General features: G+C 37.3%; 1 protein-coding gene across 34 annotated transcripts in view; it reads left to right on the top strand.

Annotated features, from left to right (window-relative positions):
• The first annotated feature begins 17348 nt into the window (after positions 1 to 17348).
• The window catches only part of LOC106877151 (spectrin beta chain), a 79794-nt gene continuing 77142 nt past the window's right edge, over positions 17349 to 20000 (top strand). For 18 of the 34 annotated variants that reach the window (XM_089359318.1, XM_089359308.1, XM_089359285.1 and 15 more), the window contains exon 1: positions 17349 to 17536. The gene's annotated coding sequence lies outside the window, so the exon portion shown is untranslated. Of the gene's footprint in view, positions 17537 to 19161; positions 19612 to 20000 lie in introns of those variants that run through there. The other 16 variants (XM_089359324.1, XM_089359314.1, XM_089359296.1 and 13 more) reach the window with 1 other exon arrangement.

The raw sequence follows: 20000 nt of genomic DNA, 5'->3' as shown, positions 1-20000 counted from the left end.
GATTCTTCAATAAAAAGGCACATACACACAAACACATATGTCCGCCGCCGCCGCTGTCGCCGAGGAGGAAAATATGTAATATTATTCAAAGCGGTGCCCCAGCATGACCGCAGTCTTATAGCTGAAAAAAAGTTAAAGTTAAATTGTGTTAAGAAATTGTTAAAATATTTTGGGTATAGTAGAAGTATAATCAGTTTTAAGTACAAAATCTTATATGGGGCCCATCAAGGCTGATATGGGACCCCCCAAGCGTCATGTGGACCTTGGTTGAAAACCAGTGGACACCGACGAATGTTGACCATGTTAGTAGTTGCATGTCTCGCCATTTGATGCTACGGGTTGTTTCGAAGAATATTATTTAGTTTAGCGACCTTCCTTTTGTACGTAGCAGGTATTTTTGGCTGTATAGAGTAGGCTGATCGAAACGATAATTTTGTGCACCTCGTGTCCGTTTTAATTCCTAGACTGTTTGCTCTACATAGATCTAACTGTTGCCCCCAAAAAATCATCGCATCGTTAAGCTCATTACATTCTTAAACTTCTTTGTTCAAAAACAAAAAAGGAAGAAAAAAACGATGACGACGACTACGACGACGACCATGTTTTTTATTTGCCACAAGAGCATCAGATGTAGTGGGGAATATTACAAGGGCAGTTTACAGTTTGTGTGGGGATTTACATAAAAGATGAAGGGGAAGAAAGGGACTGGCGGTGGAAATGAGAATAAAATATGTGAACACATCTATGATGTAGTCCTCCTGATACAGGTGAACTTCGAACTAAGGCCAATCAAAGAACCCAGCAAATCTTGTATTTTTATTCTATTAATCCTCCTTTGCTACAGGTAGACTAATTACCTATGAAACCTAATATTCATCACCCACTGATATTTCAAGGGTATGCACTATATTTACACACACACACACACACACACACACACACACACACACACACACACAATCATGCCGATGTATGTACGTATGTAATATACAAACAGATCCATATCTGATACGTGTCAAATCAACTGAAATCTTGAAACAGGACACTTATAAAGATAAAAATATACAAATAAATAAATGATTGTGAGTGTATTTGACGAGACGAATAGGTCAGAGCAGATAAGTTTGCGTGCTATCCTTCTCGTTAGATATTCATTTCACTTTATACAGATACACACACCAACGCTTACCATATTCGTATGATGTGATGGTTCTCCGTCGTTTGGCGTTGAGGACTCAGTTGTTCGATCAACTGAAATATCTTACTCCTTACCGACTTTCTGTCGGTTACGACGACGAGGGTTCCAGTTGAGTTCGATCTACAGAACAACCTGGTCATGAAATTAACGTATAAGTGGCAGAGCACTCCAGAGACACTTGTACCCTTAAACGTAGTTCTTAAGAAGATTCAGTGTGACACGGAATGTGACGAAGCTGACCTCTTTGAATTACAGGTACTACTCATTTTTGCCAGCTGGGTGGACCGGAGCAACGTGAAATTGAGCGTCTTGCTCGAGGACACAACGCACCGCTGGGAATCGAACACACGACTTTACGATCATGAGCCAAATACTTTGACCACTAAGCCACGCGTCTACACATCCTTAATTACTACTCTGAATTAAAGAAAATGGTATAAGGTTTTGTTCTTTGTGGGGAGGGCAGCGTTTTATATATTTATTATTTGTTTTTCGAGAGTAAAAGGTACTTCATAATGCTTTCAGCCAGTTTAAATAAAGTATTCTTTATTTATTAATTACTTCCACACAATCAGAGACCTGCAGAGTTGATATCTAATACGGCCAGACAGAAAGAAAAAAAATATATATGTATTTATGAAGCAAATCTAATCTGCGACTCTTACTAGCTCACATAAATTATTTTCACTGCAAGTAATCAGACTTAAAGTTCTTTCAACAAGTCAGGTTTTAGATCAATTTAACTGGAGAGTGCTGAAATGTGTCACCGTCAATGTCGTAAAATGACCTTCATTCTAATATCTGACAGCTAGAGGACATGTTTACAATATGTGTAAATGATATGCTGCACTCAAATCTCTCGCTTTGTATATGTTGTCTGCCAGGCAAAGCGTGCCGTTTTAGCTAATATATTCTTTCTGAAACAGACATGGAGTACAGATAGATAGATAGATAGATAGATAGATAGATAGATAGATAAATAGATAGATAGATAGATAGATAGAGAGAGAGAGAGAGTTAAGGCGTGAGAAAATCGATTACATCGACTCCAGTGCTCAACTGGTCCTATATTATCCAAGATGTCCGTTCCTTTTTCTAAGATTATTAAGATGTCACCTGAAGGAGACTTGGCTGCAGTCTGCAGTCTCTAACTGTTAGACCACCGCTAGATCGCCACTAGACCACCGCATAGAGTAGTGACCCTCGGCATTTTGTTGCTCCGCTCACTCTTTCGCCGAATGGCATTTTACGAAGCAGCCCCGCCCTTCACATCTTATCTTTTACTTTTTATTGTTTCAGTCTTTGGACTACGGCCATGCAGGGGCACCGCCTTGAAGAGTTTTGTCGGCCAAATCGACCTCAATTCTTTTTTTTTAAAACTTGGTACTTATTAATATCGGTATTGTGTGCCGAACCGCTAAATTACGAGGGCATAAACAAACCAACACCGGCTGTCAAGTGGTGGTGCGACAAATACAAATACAGACAGGCACACGTTCCCATGCACACACATACGGTCTTCCGCACAGTTTCCGGCTACCAAATTCACTCACAAGATATTGGTCGGCCCGGGTCTATAGTAGAGGACATTCACTTGCCCAAGATGCCGTGCAGTGGGACTGAACCCGAATCCACGTGGTCTCAAAGAGAGTTTCTTAACCACATAGCCATTAAAAAAATTTTGAAGAACGAAAGCAAAAACATCGAAATATTTTAATCGAACAGAAGCTAATTTCACGTAGTGGCTTGATATTCACAGCTTCTTCGCTATCCCATGCGCCATGAGCCTCTTTTTAGATATTTGCGTAGATTGATGCTACCTCTGCTAAATTTTTATGGAAATTACGAAAGAAGATGAGGACTCAGTTTATGAAATTGCATTGGATGTTGGAGCGTCATCAGTCATGTTTTCCGTTCATTGATAAATAAAAAATGTCCAACTCGTTTTGTAATTCTGACAATAATATATTTTGAAAGTGTGTTTAAAATATAAGTAGGGTTCCTGTATAAACATCCAATTTCAACATAATGCCTGAAATTTGGTAGGAGGGGACTAGTCGATTACATCGCCCCCAGTGTTTCACTGGTATTTAATTTATCGATCCCGAAAGGATGAAAGGCAATATTGATCTCGGCGGAATTTAAACTCAGAACGTAAGAAATGCTGCAATGCATTTTGCCCGGCGTGCTAACGATTCTGCCAGCACACCGCATTAAATAGTAATGATGATAATAATAATAATAATAATAATAACTATTATTATTATTATTATTATTATTATTATTATTATTATTATTATGATACTTTCTACTATAGTCTGCTGGCTGTGGACAGCTGACACTTTCCACCATATCCAACAAAATAAGCAGAGAGTTTTAATCAAATAACGATTATGATACTTTTTACTACAAACACAAAGCCTGAATTTGGTTAGGGTGGGGTTGTGGATTACAGCGACCCCAGTACTTGACTGATCCTTATTCTATTGACCTGAAAGAATTAAAGGCAATGTCAACATCATCGACGGAATTTGAACCCAGAACGTAAACAACCAGAAGAAATGGCGTAATAACAACTACTACTACTTGTAAAAAAAAATGGTCAATATTTTCGATTATAAACCATGAGTTTAATTAAATTAGACACTTCATAGACACGAATCTGAGATACAAAAAAATATGCGCACAATTTTTCTGTTTTAGATTCGTGTTTATAAAGTGACTAATTTAAATTAAATTAAAGTGTGTGTGTGCTAACTAGCTTTATTTTCGTACAAACGGATGCTTTGTAACACCAAGTTACAGGTTACTGCTTACACTCAGATTAATTCGTGAGTGTACGACCGACTCACATCAAATGTAATCAGCACTTAATCATTTGATAATCCTTTCCAAATCGCCTTAAAAATCGATCCAAATCAAATCTCGAGCCAGAAGAAACTTCTTCGTGGTCGCTCAGCCTAGCAGAAATAACAGCTAAATCTTCCCCAAATTATTCTCTATCGTATCTTTATCTTTATCGTTTGATGTCTTTTACTTGTTTCAATCAACGGCCATGCTGGGGCACCACCTCGAAGGGGTTTTAGTGGAGGAAATTGACCCCAATGCTTATTTTCTTTCTTTTTGTTTCTTAAAGTCTGGTATTTATTCTATCGGACTTTTTTGCCGTACTGCTACGTTACGGGGACGTAAACAAACCCAACACCGGTTATCAAGTAGTGGGAGGACAGACACAAACACACACACACGTGTGTGCGTGGAGGGTGCATGGACGACGAGCTTCCATACAGTTTCCGTATGCCAAATCCACTTACAAGGTATTGGTCGGCCTGGGACTGTAGTAGCAGGCGCTTGCCCAAGGTGCCACGCAATGGGTCTGAACCCCAAACCAAGAGGTTAGGAAGCAAACTTCTCAACCACACAGCCGAGCCTGAACCTATGAACAGAAAAAATAAAAGGGCTGTTGGATTATGCAGTTTTAGATATGATACAACTGAAATAAAAGAAGGGCTGGCCATAGTCAAAATGCCATTGATCAAAGATCTGCTCCAGCTGGGCTGATCTGGGATTGGGAAATAACTAAAATCTCTAGCAAACAACTGACGGAGACTCATTCACTTCGTTATATATGTATGTATGTATGTATGTATGTATGAGGTTAATGTTTCTCTCTGTCTCACTCCCTCTCTCTTATCTTCTCTAATAATCCTTTCCACTTCAGGCACAAGGGGTAACGGCATTTAGTTTCTTCCTGGACTGCAAGCAGGAATCGAACCCGAATTTCAGACTGACTACACCAACGTTATAAATAAAATTATACTCAATGGATAACCACCACCATTCCTTTCTGATTTTTTAATTTTTTTATCTCAGAACATATATGACAACATTCCTTACAGTCAGCAATATGAAACGCAGAGCAAGGGGTGCCGAATATTTAAAAAATTAGTTCTTGTTGTAATGGAATGTCTATTTTATTATACCATTCCTGTATTTTTTTTCTTGATATCTTCATTTTTTTCCCCTTTCTTTTTGTGAATTCCAGTCAGTTAAAACGCTCAACTCCACCCTAAAACTGTTTACTTAATACGTTGGAATTTACATATTTTATTCTTAATTTCAATATTATAAACCGAGAACAAGATTGTTTGTTTGATTAACTTTTCATTATGGTTTTGTTCTTCTATTTATTTATTTTCTTTCTAGTTCTTCTGTTCAAATTTTTTAATCCCACTTCCCCGCAGCGCAAGATTTTTTTTCTTTCGTTTTTCATTATTCTAAGCGACCACATATTCTTACAGGTTTGCACTCACTTGCAAGAATACTCTCGAAGTACACCCAGATACCCACAAGCATACACAACACACACGCACGCGTATGTGTATGTATGTATGTATGAGTGGGTTTTGTATGTATGTACATGCATGTATGTAATAATGTAAATGTCTGTATGTGTGCATGTATGTTTGTACATGTATGTATGTATGTGTATAAGAAAATATAGGTATACCTACGTGAACTGTTGTTTGTACCCAACCCTACTCGTGATGAGCGCTGACGGAGCAAACTTATGACCAAAGGCATTCCAACCATGACCATTTCATTTATTTCCTATGTGCAAGGAATCGAGGACCACATTATTGACGATCAAGAGGGATTTGGAACAATTTGGCTACTATCTTTTGCAGGTCGAGTATGGCTCGTGCCTGTGCGTGGAACGAGAGAGAGTGAGAGAGAGAGAGAGGGAGAGTATGTGTGTGTGCGTGTGTGTGTGTGTGTGTGTGTGTGTGTGTGTGTGTGTGTGTGTGTGTGAGAGAGAGAGAGAGAGAGAGAGAAGTAAATGATATTTTAAGAAATTCTACTGACTGATGTGAGAAACGGTTTGTTATGGTAGCTGAAATTTAAAAGAAATAATTAATTAAAACAAATTTTGCTTTTCTAACAGAGTTCTTTCCTTGTAAACAATTTTTAATTTTCTAATTTCAACATTTTTGTGGCTGGCTTTCAAATTAAGTTTCCTGTGTGAAATAGCTCCTTAAGATTTCTTGCTCTCGATGAGAGACAAGAGTTTAAGATATCATCTTCTTAAGTAAAATATTCGAAAGCAAGAAAAGAAGAAAAAAAAAAGCCTTCGATTTTGGGGTAGATATAGAAAGAACCACTCCAGTAACATAGCTAGAATGTGTGCCACTTGGGGGCAGTCTTTGTGACTTCCACCTCCGTTCCCGGAGCCCCACAATTTCAAAAGTAAAAGACGATTGGTTGATAATATCTGGCCAAGCGCAACTAAAACAGACAAACCCACTCACATAAAAACATAATCCCTAACTATGCATAAAATTCCTCTGCAGCGGTGTTATGGATTAAAAGAACGCACACTAGGTCCGTTCAAATGTCAAACATTTTCAACAATAACAAAACTCACAAGGGTCGTAAAAACCCTGGTTGAAAACAACTGCACTAACTGGTGAATTACTATTATTTTGTCATTGCTTAACAATTTCTAACAAGATGTGTGACACTTATTATGTCATCGTATTTGATGGCATATGTTGTTGTTGTTGGCACTCCGTCGCTTACGACGTCGAGGGTTCCAGTTGATCCGATCAACGGAACAGCCTGCTCGTGAAATTAATGTGCAAGTGGCTGAGCACTCCACAGACACCTGTACCCTTAACGTAGTTTTCGGGGATATTCAGCGTGACACAGTGTGACAAGGCTGACCCTTTGAATTACAGGCACAACAGAAACAGGAAGTAAGAGTGAGAGAAAGTTGTGGTGAAAGAGTACAGCAGGGTTCGCCACCATCCCCTGCCGGAGCCTCGTGGAGCATTAGGTGTTTTCGCTCAATAAACACTCACAACGCCCGGTCTTGGAATCGAAACCGCGATCCTATGACCGCGAGTCCGCTGCCCTAACCACTGGGCCATTGCGCCTCCACGCCGGACAAAACGTTTTATGACATTTCTTCCGGCTCTTTATGTTCTGAGTTTTAATTTCATCGAAGTCAATATCACCTTTCATCCTTTTGGGGACGGTAAAATAAGTACCAGCTGAGCACTGGGAATCGATGTAATCGACTTACCCCCTCCCCTCAAATTGCTGGTTTCGTACCAAAATTCGTAAGGATTATTATTATTATTATTATTATTATTATTATTAGGTTTGTGTGAGCTAGACAGGTTACATCTCGTTCTCCATATTCTAGATTTATCTGGTGCATTAAGCGGAAAAGTATTTCATTTAATGTAAAATGTCTTTATATAACAAACAAAAAAGGCAATTAATTGTTTTCATTTCTCTCATTTTGTAATGTAAATATTTTCTTTTTTCATTTGTAAACAAACAAAATAGCTTTTTCAGGCAGGAACAGTCCCAAATTTTCGAACAAGAACTACCACGTTTTGATAGAAGTTAAACAGGAAATAAATAAATATATAAATTAAGATGTGAAAATATTTTAGAATAAAACGCAGAAACTTTGAAAGAAAAAAATAGTGAGGTTTTTGTAGAACATTAATGAGAACATTCCTAGCAATAAATTTGGAGAAACAACAACAAATACAAGAAACAAACACATGCCGAGTGGAAATGTTGATGGCAGAGGAAACAGTTTCACCGAGATTGCCGGACAACATTTTTGGAAACATGGCAGCGACCTGTCACAAAAGATTGTGATTTCGTTGCTTCAGGAATTTGTCCAAGAACGCACAAGGAGTGACACACTGCTGCTTCTTGGACAGCAGATGGTCGTTCAGTGTTCTCTCTTTAGAGCAACGAAAAGAAGCTTTGTCCGATGTCTGGAGCACTCTGCTCTCCATTAAAAGCAGACAATATTCAATTAGTGCTCATCTGGTTTTCACTACCGTGAGAGAAAGAGTGGGGAGATGAGAAGCCGAGTTGGTGCACCACACACACGTGTTCATAGGCTCAAATCGCACTGCATATGCTTCCACAATGCTAAGGTTACAGTCAGGAACATTGGCAGTGACATAGACTTTTAGTTCGTTGTCTCCTTTGTGGCACAATAGGAGCAGATAGTGAGCGCAGAAGCAATTAAAAATTATATATAATTGGGAAAAGCAATATAATCTCACAAAGGGCGGTGAACTGGCAGAGTCGTTAGCACGCCGGGCGAAATGCTTAGCGGTATTTCGTCTGCCGTTACGTTCAGAGTTCAAATTCCACCGGGGTCGACTTTGCCTTTCATCCTTTCAGGCGTCGATCAAATAAGTACCAGTTACGCACTGGGTCGATATAATCGACTTAATCCGTTTGTCTGTCCTTGTGTGTGTCCTCTATGTTTAGCCTCCTGTGGGAAATAAAGAAATAAATATAATCTCGCAAGTTCTAATGCGGCTCTTAAATCACAGGCCAATTCCGGCGCAAGGTTCCAATGTGGGAGCGAAAGCAAAAGCAGTGAGACTGGTAATGCAGAGCAGAAAGCCCAACTATTACACTTGTGGTAATTAGAGTCATTCGAGGGTTTATTCTGTTCAAAGTCCAACGCTTGTTAACCTAAAAACTTGCAGTAGATCACTGCAGATACGCACGTTGCAGGTTCACGATCACAGTCAGAGACACACCTAAAATAAATAGTTTAGAGTGGAATAATTTTAATAAGTCCGCTTAATCGGAGCTCATCTGGGGCAAAAGAAACGTTAAAAACAATGACAATGTTCTATCTTCCTTTCCTAGTTTTATCACAAGAGCATACCAACCGGTTTACACAGTCAGCAAATTGTTAAAACTGGACGATCATTAAATGAGCATTTCTTCTTATTATAAATGGCTGGAGTTATAAATAAATGAGAAAATAAATATTTACGGAAATAGAATATTCTCACGATAGTTGAATAAATAGTTATTGTTAGTGTTGTTGCTGCTGTTGCTTAAGTTATTCCAGTTGTTGTTCCGCTTCTTTTTTTTAATCCGGAGATTCAACGCAATCCACAAAAGCGTGAAATCAAATTATTCGACGATCCAGCCAGGAAACCTCTTCATCAGTGGTTCTCAATCATTTTTTTTTTTACCTATGGACTCCTTTGATCCCTATTTTTTCTCACGGAGTGGGAACCCTCATAGCCATTCGATGGCTAAAAACTCCTGTTATATTTTATGATTAAATATTATTAGGAATTGTATAAAGAAGCTGGGACCGAACCTGAAACCATGTGGTCGCAAAACGAACATCTTAACCATACAGCAATACTTCCACCTATGATCATCTATTTTTAAGGCTTAGTACATCCTAGGACTACATTATCCGAAGTGTCCTTCCATTTTACATGATGGTAGGACGTGTCTTGATAGAGATTTCGTTGTTATTTCTACTAAAGCGAACTACTACTGTACGACTCTCTCGTTTGCTTGTCAAGAGAACCAGTATCATATTCCTCTTATACAGGGTGTTCAGAAAGTCTCTCCGCAGTGAATTTTTTTCATCCAATATGTATTTCAAAACATGTGCAGAAAAGTCAACCTATGTATTGAAAACGAAGGACGACACTTTCAACACCTCTTATAAAGTTTTTTTAAAGTCTTGTAAAGTTTCTAATATATTCTTTTGTAGTCTTATACCAATTTTATGAATATGAACTTTGCAATAAAACACTTACTGCGGAGAGACTTTTTGAACACCCTGTATATGTTTCAGCTTCTCATTGTCGTCTGAATATTCGTTTGTCGGATCACCCTCTTTCCACCATGTTTGTCTTCTTACTATAGTTACTTCCATGTAACGCTGGCGTATCAACTTGGGTGGCTATATTTGCTATTTGGCAGTAATGAATGCTTAGATCCAATTTCTGTATATGTAAACTTTAAAAATATAAAAACTAAACTTTCATTATATTTACTTAGACATTTTCAAAGATTTATATTAGTTTTCCTGTTATATTTTTCATTCTAGTGGCCATCATTTCATGTTCTTCTTCATGTTTTCCTAGTGTTACACAATATGCCTGTTTTGTTTGCTCTATGACATAATATACATGCATACACATACACACACACCACATACAAAACACACATGCACACGCACAATATGTATATATGCATATATACATGTATGTATATATATTCATACACGTCTATTTATATATTCATACACGTCTATTTATATATTCATACACGTCTATTTATATATTCATACACGTCTATTTATATATTCATACACGTACGCACGTATACACACACGCACACACACACACACACATACACACATTCATCAAAAAAAGTACGCAATCGTATATTTGTTAAAAGAGTGAGTATATAAACAAAGTGTACAATATTATAGATCCATTACAGCCCATCTTAGTCATCAGTTTCGCACTGGGTGTTAAAACCGGCTGTTAGAGGATAGCATGTTTTTTGGGGTTGTTTTCCTTTTTTTCCTTTCATTTCCATACCTACTATCTCTGAAGAGCGCGTGGTGTATTACTTAACCGTGCTGTTATCTAATATCCGATATTAACAACCAATGCGAAACATTGGTTTGTTAGGCCCCTATAACTTAGTGGCACGGCAAAATCAAAAGAGAGTGATAAAATAAGTTCCAGACTTAAAGGTAAGTACTGGGGTCAATTCATTCGACTAAATTCTTCAAGGTGGTGCCCCAGCATGGCCGCAGTTCATCGGCTGAAACGTAAAAGATGAAAGATAAAACAAAACAGACAGACAGATAGATAGATAGATAGATAGATAGATAGATAGATAGATAGATAGATAGATAGATAGACAAACAGACAGATAGACAGACTGATTGACAGACAGACAGACTAACAGACAGATAGATAGATAGATAGATAGATATAAACAGACTGATAGACTAACAGACAGACAAACATTGATTTTGTATGCACACTACCACGTGTAAAAATATTTGTTATAATAAATGAAATCTTGACGTAAATAATGTTGCACATTTCGGTCCATATTCGGAAAAAACGAAACAGGTTTTGGATATTTCCCAAGATAAGGTTTTCCTCACTCCATATCTACATCTGTTTATAATTTGTTTAGCAGCAGAAGTTGTCTACTCAAGATTTGAAGGCAATAAATGTACTAAGATAGTGAATATTTGAAGATACAGAAAAATGTATGAGAAAGCACTTTCATGAAATTCCAAATCTAACGCTGAAGCCTCTAGGTGCTCACATGACCTGCTAGAAATAGCACCTCAACGTTTTAAAAAGAATGAGAGGCTTTACTTCAGCAGTAACTACTTATGGTTCGTGGTATAATTCTAAGAGGGTTACAAAAGACAAAGGCCTTTTATTTTTTAAGTATTTGATAAAAATGTGAGATGCGTTTATGAACATAGGCGCAGGAGTGGTTGTGTAGTAAGTAGCTTGGTTCCGGGTTCAGTCCCACTGCGTGTCACCCTGGGCAAATGTCTTCCACTATACCCTCGGGTCGACCAAAGCCTTGTGAGTGGATTTGGTAGACGGAAACTGAAAGAAGCCCATCGTATATGTGTGTGTGTGTGCGTGTGTGTGTGTCCACGATCGCAAATTTTTTTTTTAGGGGCCCTTAAAATATCATTGTGGGTCCCCAACTTACTATTTTATTGCGTGGACCCCGCAAAATCTTATATGGACCTTCAGGACACTGGTTGAGAAAAACTGCTCTAATCCATCCTAGATGTGAATGAAGTTGTATTCGAAGACAAACAAGACTCGCTGTTGTAAGTGGTTTACTCCTTTCTCTTTCTTTTCTCAGCCGATGGTTGGTAAACAGAAGAAATCAATATCTCTGCTGATTGACCCAAACAGCAGGAAACTGAAACGACGAAATGCTATCTGGCGTTTTTGGTTCTCTGCATCACGCTTCTGAGTTCCACTTCTCAAGTTGTGTGGGAGGAGAGTAACAGTGTCGATAGATTAGATTTTCAAATTTAACAAAACTTATGACTCTTTATTCTTCAAGGTTAGCCAGCCATTCTTTTCTTCATTTAGTTGTCGCTACGCCTCCATCTTCAGCGTCGCCACCGCCGTCGTCATCGTCGAGAACGTGGTGGTGGTGGCGGCGGCGGCGCTCGTCGTCGTACTAGTAGTAGTAGTAGTAGTAGTAGTAGTAGTAGTAGCAGCAGCAGCACCTCACCTACTGTTTCGGTTAGCTGGTATTCGATCTCATGTCCATTTCTGGATCACCACCTCTCAAACTAGGTTTCATCGTTCCTTTTCAGCCATATTCAAATGGCTGGCCTTCTCAACTGTCGTCTGGTTCTCCTTCAAAATGGCGTTTGCTTGCTGATGTTGGACACCAATTGAAAGCAGCCACCGTCTCTGTCTGGTCCCAATAAAACCCCTACATCCAATTTATATAAAGATTAACGAGGATCCTATACAAGGGTTCCATGCGAAATTTTCGTAACTTTACCGAATACGATAGAAACCTGAAGAAGGCCAGAGAATACAACGACCGAAGCGCTGTGACTTTAGTACAAGACCAAAGACAAGTGTTTCGAAACTGTAATAAAGAAAGCTGCTTATTGATTAATTTTACTAAAAGAAAGTAATTATTATAATAAGTAATTCTTTCTATTATAGGCACAAGGCCTGTATGGGGGGGGGACTTGTCGATTACACCGACCCCATGAACTTGACTGGTACGTATTTTATTGATCCCCAAAGGATGAAAGGCAAAGTTGACCTCGGTGGAATTCGAACTCAGAACGTCATGACCGACGAAACGTCGCTAAGCATTTTGTCCGGAGTGCTAACGATTCTGCCAGCTCGCCGCCTTAATTATTATTATTCTCATTATAAATAATAATGGTAATTCCTTGTCTCGGACATTCAGTGTTTTGGAATCATCATCATCATCGACAGCCTAGTTACCTTCAGCATCCTTTTCCCTCTCACTGTTAACTGTCTTCATCATTCTTACCATTATTGCCTGTTTGTCATTGCATCTATCATCCCTGTTACCATCAGAACTACTGTGGTCGTCACAGCCGCCATCCTTATCACCACTGCCATGAGCTGTATGCAGTATACAGTAGCAATGAACGTATATTAGTTTTAGGGGCTGTTTTACATTTTTTTTTTAACTGTTTTGAATATGTAGACGTGGATACATGTGTGAACCTATGGTCATGTGTTAGTTGTAGAATTTACAGTACAGCAGTGCAAGTGAAGTGAAATATTGTTTAGCCAACAGTCAACATCCGTTTCCTTATCTGAAATAATAGGTTGTTCTGTAGTGAGTCATGCCAAAGAAACACATTCACTTTTCACTTCCACCGACAAGCTTTCACAACATTCTAAATTTGAAAGAGTAACCTGACCTTATTCAGAAAAACTAAAAGTGAATGAAGCGATAGTTGCTGTATATGTTGTACGAAAAGGTTTCATTTTTAACTATACTATGTTTGTTATTCATTTACGTATAAGAGCAGTCGAGTGGCAGAATTTTTAGCAGTATTTCTTCCGGCTTTTTAACGTTGTGAGCTCAAATTCGGCCGCGGTCCACTTGTGTAATTCGTAAGTACCAATCGACTTACCCACTTCCTTTCAAAATTGCTGGCCTTGTGCTCAAATTTGAAACTACGTATAAAGGCTTCAATCAGCCGGCATGGAACAAAAAAAAATTATGATATTTGTTCTGGCACCTTACGTTCTGAGTTCAAATCTCGCTGAGGAAGTACTGAGGTCTATTTAATCGACTAACTTCCTCCAATCCTGTGTGTGCACGAGAGACATTTATTAGTGCACAAACTACTGGTTTGTCGTTATTCGATACAAAGATCGTCTACTATAAATTCGTACACACACAGTTTCAGGAAAGATTTAAGAATATCAGTAATATACTATGTAAGAAGAACTGAACTTGGCACAGCGAGATGATAAAGCACTCGCAAATTATAATGCTGCCGCTCTTTATAATGGCGGACATCTCTATTCACTGGCACCTGTGTGTGTGTGTGTGTGTGTGTGTGTGTGTGTGTGTGTGTGTGTGTGTGTGTGTGTGTCTTAGTGAACTGAGAGATCAGTTCAGGGACACTCGGGGGTTTTCTTGAACCCCTTTTCAGTCGTGGTACATTGCACCAATCGATAGATTCAGATGGTAGACAATGTTCTCTCTAAATTTTATTAGCCATCATCTGCAAAAATCTCCTGGAGAGTAAAATCTTACAAAATCTTGACTCTGAATACATGGGGGGTTCTGAACAGTTCTTGGCTTTGAATAAAAGAAAATACAGGAGGATCAGTTAATTATGATTCTATTGAACATATTCCTCTCTCAGATTCACACACTTATTGCAGCGTCCTTCAGTTTTTCTAAGCCCTGTCAAAGAACTCGAAAGGTTGGGCTTCTAACCAGACCTTTCGCGAGACCCTTAAAGCCAGGAACTTTTCAGCACTCTCTCGTATACATAAATAGAATAATTATTAATTATTACATTATTTTAGGTAACTAACCTTCACTACACACAGCATTAATTTTTTTTTATGTGTGTTTGTTTATTATCTTCGTTTGTACTGATTACAGTGCAAACCATTTGTGCACGCGCACACAGGGATCAATGGTAGGTACTACATCTTCTTGCCAACAATACGATGGTCCTGAAGAGGACGGCCAGTCTTTTTGATGCGGTCTCTGTGATGATGAAGAATTGTTTGCCAAGAGAGATCTTCAGTGATGTAAAATAATAATAATAATAATAATAATAATAATAATAATAATAATAATAATAATAATAATAATAATAATAAGTAAAGTAAGTACTGACTCGAGTAGGGCCAGTTTCATCGTTTTCGTGGTGTATAAGTGACAGAGATCACCACCTTCCCTCTTGCCGAACTGCTAAGTTATGGGGATGTAAACACACCAACACCTATTGTCAAGAGGTGGTGGTGAGAAACACACACACACATATATATATTAAAAATAGGGAAGGCCGGTTTATGGGATTACCTTAGGTTTCCCATCCATAAAGTTTTATGGCGTATCGTCAGATCCCAAAAACCTGTTGGCGCATGATCTCTTAAAAAACAAAAATTCTCGCCGGGCTTCTTTCACTTTCCGTCTACCATATCGACTGACTCCTAAGGTTTTGGTCGGCCCGAGGCTATAATAGAAGACACTTACCCAAGGTGCCACGCAGTGGAACTGAACCCGGAACCATGTGGTTGGGAAGCAAGCTTCATACCATACAGCCACGCTTGCGTCTACTGCATGTTCCAGTTGTATGGATTGTAACGGTATTGGAGAGACAGTTGCGTAATTATCTGGACATCAGATGTGCACTGTAGGACATTAATATAATTCTATAGGACGAAAGACAGATAGAATTGGTTGAGTAACGGATGAAATGCCTTGACGTATCTTTATGCTTTGAATTGAGTACCAGTTAAGTACGGAGGTCGACTGACTTCTCAAAAAAAAATTGTAACCTTCCGGTAAATTTAGAATTCATTATTCACAAACACTGCACCTAAAACAAATACAAAGTGAGTTGCATGAAACTAAGAAAACAAAAAAACATTATTACATTATTAAATAGTTAGATATTGTGTATACCAGCGGTTTCCTGCTAGAGTTCCCTCACCCTCGAACCCTAGGGTTTCTGCGAGAGGTCGCTAGGGTTTCTGCGAGCTATAAAGATAATTAGGTTAATTCTATGCATATACGTTTTTGTGAGTAATTCTATATTCGTAATTTTATTATACAAACACAACATATTTGAAACACTAGCAACTGTATGTAGAGGAGACCCTAAGGAAAAATGACCCCTATATGGGAATTATTAAGAAATTTGATATAATGAAGGTCTTCATTAAGACGGCATTTCTTAACCCTTTGTGGCGTCTGATGGATTTTAGCACTGCCAGACCTTTCGCTGTTTTGTGAGTTGTTTAATCGCTAATGAAATTTAACTTAATGAAAAAGGAAGAAAAGGATTAATAAGTATATATAATAATTGTTATGTAGGGGTTCTCTTGAGATACAGAATATATTTCAAGGTTCCCCAAGGTTAAGAAACGCTAATTTATACTGATTCATATTTCCGTTTCACAGCAACAAGCTTTTTTTCTTTTTTAATCTTTAGAGAACCCTAAGTGTATTTTATAATAATCACTGATATATTAAAAATGCCACTCTTCAGTTATAACAACTGCTTATATTGTGGGAAAATAGCATAAAATTCCAAGTAAATCACATTACTCGACATAAAAAAAAGTGAAACGATTTGTTGAATGTGTTGAGTTGTAACCTAACTCCAAGCAAATTATGAAAGCTCGGAATAGTTTGAAATAAGGTTTGTATAACTTGAAGATTAAGGCCCTCCGTCTCTTTACGGGAGAATGTTTATTTTGAAAGAATAACAAACTATTTTGAACGTTCTTAATTTTGTGAAAATAATATGAGAACAAAACACATCGGGAACGAATGCTTTGAAAATTAGACAAAGTAGTCATCGTACACTGTATATTTAGTTTCATTCATAAAATTCGACGAATTTAAATTCTGAGAAGTGTTGTTTGTTGACAAGCTTATTTACAAGTGGTCCTCAATGTTGATAACATACAAAAGTGATTTTCTTCAGGTATTCAACCACACGTAGGATTTCTGAATAACATCCCATAATTTCATGACATCATGTAATTCTAGAGAGAGTTACAAGTATGTATCACTCCGCCAGTAGCCAATTCACAATCAGAAGCTAGCAGAGAAGCAACGTGTAGTAAAGAGAGAGAGAAAGACAGAGAGTGAAAGAAGAATGAGAAAGCAGTAAAATGAGAGTAGCAACGAGCAGAGTAACAAGGGCGCGGCAAAAAGAGAGAGAGAATAACTTAAAGAGAGCGAGCGAGAGACACCAGTAGAAGTATGTATATGATTAAATGTGAGGAGTAGTAGTAATAAACCCTAAATGAAGGGGAGTAACACGCGTAAACTGTAGGCTGTGAAGTTAGTGTCTTTAACTAAAACATGACTAAGAATATGGTTAAAAATCTTAGATTAATCAGTGATTAAATAGAACTTTCTTAATGTAATAAAAGATATGATTTGTTAAAAGAAAATAATTTCCACTCACTACACAGCTCGCGATTTTTGCGAGCGTCATATTCGATGCTAAGCGTATGACGACGATTTAGTGAAGGTCAATGAAACAGAAGCGGATGAATTTGTTTCTTTCGTCGCAGTGTTTCGGCTCAGGTCAGGTTCCCGCAATCTTTTAGCATCCGCTGCTAGCCGCTCAATTAAGCTGGGTTGAATAGGTTGTAGTTTTATCATCATCATCATCCCAAACTTGTTGTCCTCGAGAGATTTTACCTAACTGATTTGCCCGTTAAAAAAATATATATCTCTCAAGATCCATCCATACGGGTAAGCAGTAATTTTATGTGCTTAAACTACAATATAGATACGATATAAATCAAATCCCAACGGATTATCACCTTAAATCATCAGTTGTTTTTTTTTAACAATCTTTTAAATTTGATAATTATGCATTCAATATAAATATGCAATTTTAATATATATATATATATCTAAATATATATATATTAAATATATATTTCATATATCTTCTTTAAATCACTTGGATCCATTATTTATCAACATCTTCGGTATTTCATTTTTTTTTCTCATAATATATTCGATCTCTGTGTGTATTTCTTCGTTATACCCCATTTCTTACAATTGGAATTAAAAAAAGTAAAAAGTAAAAAAACCCCAGAAAAACGAGAAGACTATTGCAAATATGAAATCCCTATTTATAATAATGATTGAGTGCAAAAATGTCTGCTTGTAAATTGTTATAGATGAACAAGCTTCTGGGGCGTGTAACACAATGTCTTTGCTTGCACTCAACCCCCATTACTAGAGAATTGCTCGTGTATGTGTGTGCGAGTTGTTGCTTCTTCTTCTCTAAACTACCCTTGTTGAATTGCATTCTATCGTCGTCTATATATGGATGCTAGCCATATATAGATCTCATATATATTAGTTTTCTGTTGTATATTTCATTTTATACACCTATGGATAGAGTTTACTACACTGCCTACCCAGCGTCATTATACAGATATTATTTATGTTCGTGCTTTCAGAGCATATATATATATATATGCATTTGTTCTATCTACTGATTGAAGTTATGTTGATGTGTAGCTGAAAATAATAAATATGCTCCCTTCGAAAATGAATATCATCCCTCTCCCTAGTTTCTCTTTATAATTTAAATAAATTCCCTCCATTTGATAGCAATTACAAACAAAAAAAGAATCATTAATATAAATATTTCTAACACTCCATTTATTTACAATGTATTCTTTCACTTTAATTATGATTCAATATAAATTACCTTAAAAAAAAATTATGCCTCAAGTACATGTTTTGGTATAAATTATACACACCCAATTATTTATATACTCGCGCGCATGAATACGAGTAGTTAATTTACATTTTTATTTTATTTTTTGTTCAGCTTCTAGATGTCTGTACAATAACATAAGATCAGGTGCTACATATAATCAGTCATCTAAATTACTTTTTAGCCTGATATATTATTATTTTATGTTATACATGCTGCAAGATGGCGATGTAGCCTTGCATTAATATATATATATATATATATATATACATACATAAATATATATATATATATATATATATATATATATATATATATATATATATATATATATATATATATAGCATGAGACTTAATTAATCTCAAGTTCTACATCTTATAATGAGAGTAAAGTTGCGAATAATAAAAGAAGAAAATGAAACTTTATTCCAGTTACTGCCGTTTTAGGGAGAAGTTTTCATGGCAGTGCAGTAGTAGCATTATTATAGCAACAGTGCTAAATTTGAGCAGCAGTATTCATACAGCAGTCCTAGTGTTTCTACTGCTGCTACTCCTTAGCTAGGTGGTGCCTGCAGACTCTCTTACACCCGCCACCACCTCTTTCTGAGTAATACGCCATCAAACAACCCCACTTGCCTTCAGTCTGATTTAGCTGACTCAAGCCACCACATCTAGTAACCAAGTCTGCCAGCTCCGAGCTTCTAATCCATTCTTTAGCTATCTACATGTAGATATTTTCATCCCGTCTGTATGTAGTCGGAGCTTGTGTCCAACAGGTCTCCCAACTAAATTTATTTTCCCTTACAAGGGATCGAATCCTATTGTTGGACAACTGTTGCGAAGGAATTTTTTTTTTTTTTAATTTTCGTTAACACAGGAGAGATGTACCGAGGACTTACTTTATTCACAGATTGTCTGTCTTGGATTGGATTTACGAAACCCAGTTAAACCGTGTCGGATTTCGGACTATTATACGATCTTATTTTATCACCGAAACATTCGGCTATTTCTTTCATATTGGGACTTCGGAAAAAATACCTAAAACCACTCACAAAATATAAAACATTAATTTTATCTCATACGGGAAAGGGTAAATATCTGAAGTTTCTTTTTGGATTTTTATTGCACACACACACAGAATTGTTTAGGTCTGTCTCATTACTGGAGCAAAACTCGGTGCTTCGTACATTCGGCACAATCGTTAGAATATCGGATAAAAATGTTGTGCTACATTTATTCCATATTCTGAGTTCGAACCCCACCGAGGTTAAATTTTTCCTTTTTTTTCCTTCAAGGAAGGGATCGATAAAATGTAGCCTTCCATCTAATTCCTAAAGTCCGCCAAAATAAACTATCAGTTAAGTTCAGGTTTGATAATTATATCCTGTCCCCTCACTACCCTTTGATTTTAAGAAATTATTATCATTATTATTTTAGATCCTAGTGGTCTCTGAATGAATTAATAAATTGAGTCTTAAG

The sequence above is a fragment of the Octopus bimaculoides genome, chromosome 11, assembly GCF_046866305.1.
Source record: "Octopus bimaculoides isolate indiv1 chromosome 11, ASM4686630v1, whole genome shotgun sequence".
Lineage (NCBI taxonomy): Eukaryota > Metazoa > Mollusca > Cephalopoda > Octopoda > Octopodidae > Octopus > Octopus bimaculoides.
This window is presented reverse-complemented; position numbering and strand designations above follow the sequence as displayed.